At 36.6% G+C, this 3,987-nt stretch overlaps 1 long non-coding RNA gene across 1 annotated transcript; it reads right to left on the bottom strand.

Moving 5' to 3' along the window:
- Positions 1–3,499, bottom strand: LOC121382263. The gene is made up of 3 exons (XR_005959138.1): positions 3,350–3,499; positions 1,341–1,505; positions 1–93 (listed from the first exon to the last, which is right to left on the bottom strand). It is a non-coding gene; the product is annotated as an uncharacterized LOC121382263 (long non-coding RNA).
- Between the last annotated feature and the right edge of the window lie 488 nt (positions 3,500–3,987).

Below are 3,987 nucleotides of genomic sequence, written 5' to 3'. Positions count from 1 at the left end.
TTCTTTGAACAGATATTATTGCACTCATTTTCCAGCGTCCAACAATACACCACAAGAAGGTTTCTCAGTGACTTACTGCATGGACTCGGACATCTGGAAAAAAAGATATACATTTAATCGCAAAATTATAAATTCAAATTAGTTTGATTAAAGATGAAATTTTAGTAAAATTTGCGTAATGACTAACATTGTGGCGGCCATATTGGAATTATGCAAATTAGGCACTGTTCCACTGCTTGGATTTAGGAGGATTTTTTATATGTTTCTTTGTGGGCCTTTCTGGGATGATTGGCGAAGAAATCATTCTGTTGTAATTTATTGTGGGTTATTTCATAAATTGACTGGACTATATATTTAACACACACATGACACTTCATTCAAAACTCGTAAATTCGATATGGGTTGGTGGTTTTTGTTGTTGTTTGTTTGTTTTTACATCAATCAAGACAAATTAGTCTTTATCCATGACGCAAATGCACGCCAGTTACACTTTTCAGTGACTCTAATACATGTGAGAGACACCTGCGTTCTCTTGATTAATGTCATTTTAAGTCATGTTTATTATAATTGCAGTTATAAGTTATAAGAGTTATAAAAATCTGTGGAATGAAAAACTGAAAACTGTATTAACATTATTATGACCAGTTACTCTACAACAAGTTGTCTTTTATTTAAGTGAAAAACAAAACCTTTTACTCAAGACAGTTTGAAAGATACCATGCACATGACACAGTTATGTATACCTGACAGGTGTGATCAGGTGTTTTGATGCACTTTGTAATTTTTTATTTTTTTGTTTTAGTTGTTTGTTTGTTTTGGGGTTGTTGGGTTGTTGTTGTTTTTGTTGGGGGTTTTTTTTTTTTTTTTTTTTTTTTTTGGGGGGGGGGGGGGGTCTGTTTTAATGACAAAAAAAGCACATTGTGTGATTGTAAATTATGTTTATATTTCAGCGTCATTGCAGTTTGTCTGCCTTTTTATTATCAAGTTTATTTGTCAGTCTTCATACTTGCGGGGTGGGACGTAGCCCAGTCGATCCTCATCGGTGGACCCATTGGGCTATTTCTCGTTCTAGCCAGTGCACCACGACTGGTCTATTAAACTCCACGGTATGTACTATCCTGTCGGTGGGATGGTGCATATAAAAGATCCCTTACTATTAATGGAAAAATGTAGCGGGTTTCGTCTCTAAGATTATATGTCAAAATTACCAAATGTTTGACATCCAATAGCCGATGGGTAATAAATCAATGTGCTCTACTGGTGTCGTTAAACAAAACAAGCTTTCTTTTTTCATGATTCCGTGCGTGCGTAGGTGTGTATTTTAAAAACATAGATGCTACCTGGGTCGTGTTAGACGTCGGGGTTTAGACAGTCACAGCGATGGTGGCCCCCGCCGAGGTGGACACAGTGAGCTCCGAAAGAGCATCCGGAACATTCCGTTCTGTTAAGGCAGTGGAAGTCATCGTCTGTGCTCTTACAGTGGACAGTCGCACAGCCGTCAGTCACTAGTGATCAAATTAATATTAAACCAACCGCCAGTCACTAGTGATCAAATTAACAGTAACACAACCGTCAATCATTAGTGATCAAATTAATAGTAACACAACCGGCAGTCATTAGTGATCAAATTAATAGTAACACATCCGTCAGTCACTAGTGATCAAATTAATATTAACACAACCGCCAGTCACTAGTGATCAAATTAATATGGAAATAGTCGTCAGTCACTAGTGATCAAATTAATATCAACACAATCGTCAGTCACTAGTGATACAATTAATATCGAGACAACCGTCAGTAATTAGTGATCAAATTAATATTAAAACAGACCTGTCATTAATGATCAAATTAATAAGAAAACATTCGTCGGTCACTAATGATCAAACTAATATTAAAACAGACATGCCATTAGTGATCAAATTAATATGAAAAAAATCGTCAGTCATTAGTAATCAAATCAATGTGAAAACATCAACCAGTAATTGGTGATTAAATCAATACCAAAACATAAGCCAGTCACTAGTGTTCAAATGAATATCAAAACAACCGTCAGTCACTAATGATCAAAATAATATTAACACAACCGCCAGTCACCAGTGATTAAATTAATATTAGCACATCCGTATATTAACAGCCGTCAGTCAGTAATGATCAAATTAATATTAACACATCCGTCAATCAGTAATGATCAAATTAACCGGCCTCGGTGGCGTCGTGGCAGGCCATCGGTCTACAGGCTGGTAGGTACTGGGTTCGGATCCCAGTCGAGGCATGGGATTTTTAATCCAGATACCGACTCCAAACCATGAGTGAGTGCTCCGCAAGGCTCAATGGGTAGGTGTAAACCACTTGCACCGACCAGTGATCCATAACTGGTTCAACAAAGGCCATGGTTTGTGCTATCCTGCCTGTGGGAAGCGCAAATAAAAGATCCCTTGCTGCCTATCGGAAGAGTAGCCCATGTAGTGGCGACAGCGGGTTTCCTCTCAAAATCTGTGTGGTCCTGAACCATATGTCTGACGCCATATAACCGTAAATAAAATGTGTTGAGTGCGTCGTTAAATAAAACACTTCTTTCTGATCAAATTAATATTAACACAGCTGTCAGTCAGTAATGATCAAATTAATTTAACACAGCCGTCAGTCACTAGTGACCAAACCAAACTCTACACAGTCGCCAGGAACTAGTGATCAAATTAATTTTTAAAAATAGATGTCAGTTAGTAGTGATCAAATTAATATCAGCAAAGTCGCTAGTCACAACTTAATTCATCACTTGTCTAGTTTACCCAATATGTTATATCATCATGTGTCTGGTATTTTATGTTATTTCACAACTTTCTACCCAATACGTTATTTCATCACGTGTCTAGTTTACTCAATACGTTATTTCATCACGTGTCTAGTTTACTCAATACGTTATTTTATCACTTGCCTAGTTTACTCAATACGTTATTTCATCACGTGTTTAGTTTACTCAATACGCTATTTCATCACGTATCTAGTTTACTCAATACCGTATTTCATCACTTGTCTCGTTTACCCAATACGTTATTTCATCACTTGTGTAGTTTATCCAATACGTTGTTTCATCACTTGTCTCGTTTACCTAATACGTTATTTCATCACTTGTCTAGTTTACCCAATACGTTATTTCATCACTTGTCTAGTTTACCCAATACGTTATTTCATCACTTGTCTAGTTTACCCAATAGTTTACCCAATACGTTTCAACACTTGTCTAGTTTATTCAATACCTTATTTCGTCACTTATCTAGTTTACTCAATACGTTAATACATCGTGCGTCCAGTATTCTGTGTTATTTCATTATTTGTATAGTTTACTCACACACTGCCAGTAAACACAGCACAGACGCAAACAAGATGAGCACTGCAACCTTCTTCATCATGATGCCACAAGACGTCTCTCTCTCTAAATACAGCGCGTTGAAAAACTAGATTATAAATACAATATCTCTTTTATGAACCGTGAGCTGGTGTATTAATAGAAATACCACCTGGCGGTCTCACGTACTGGACTCCCGTTTTATAGATGTCATGGTCATCGTTAGAGTTATAGGAACATTACTGTCACGAGTCAGAATATCGTTTTTGGACTCTTTACGTTGTTCAAGGAAAGGAATAAATCATACCTTTGTGCCAAGTCACATTGTTTTTCTCTTGCATTATTTTCACAATTACATATGCCAGATACTTAACAGCTGTTGATTAAATAATATGCGGGAGTGTCTTCTCTACAGAACAAGTGCAACCATTAGTGCATGTCGGACACCAAATAGCTGTTGATTACAGTGTTGGGTGTCTTCTAGACTAAGTGTAACTATTACCCATGTTAGACATCTGAGACCATGATTTATACAAATCCGTATCGTCATTTCAAAGTGTCCTTTTACTTCGAAGACAACAAACATGACCACATTATAGAATAAATTATAAAATGAGTTATAAAAAAGCAACAAAACAGTA

The sequence above is a fragment of the Gigantopelta aegis genome, chromosome 9 (assembly GCF_016097555.1).
Source record: "Gigantopelta aegis isolate Gae_Host chromosome 9, Gae_host_genome, whole genome shotgun sequence".
NCBI lineage: Eukaryota > Metazoa > Mollusca > Gastropoda > Neomphalida > Peltospiridae > Gigantopelta > Gigantopelta aegis.
This window is presented reverse-complemented; position numbering and strand designations above follow the sequence as displayed.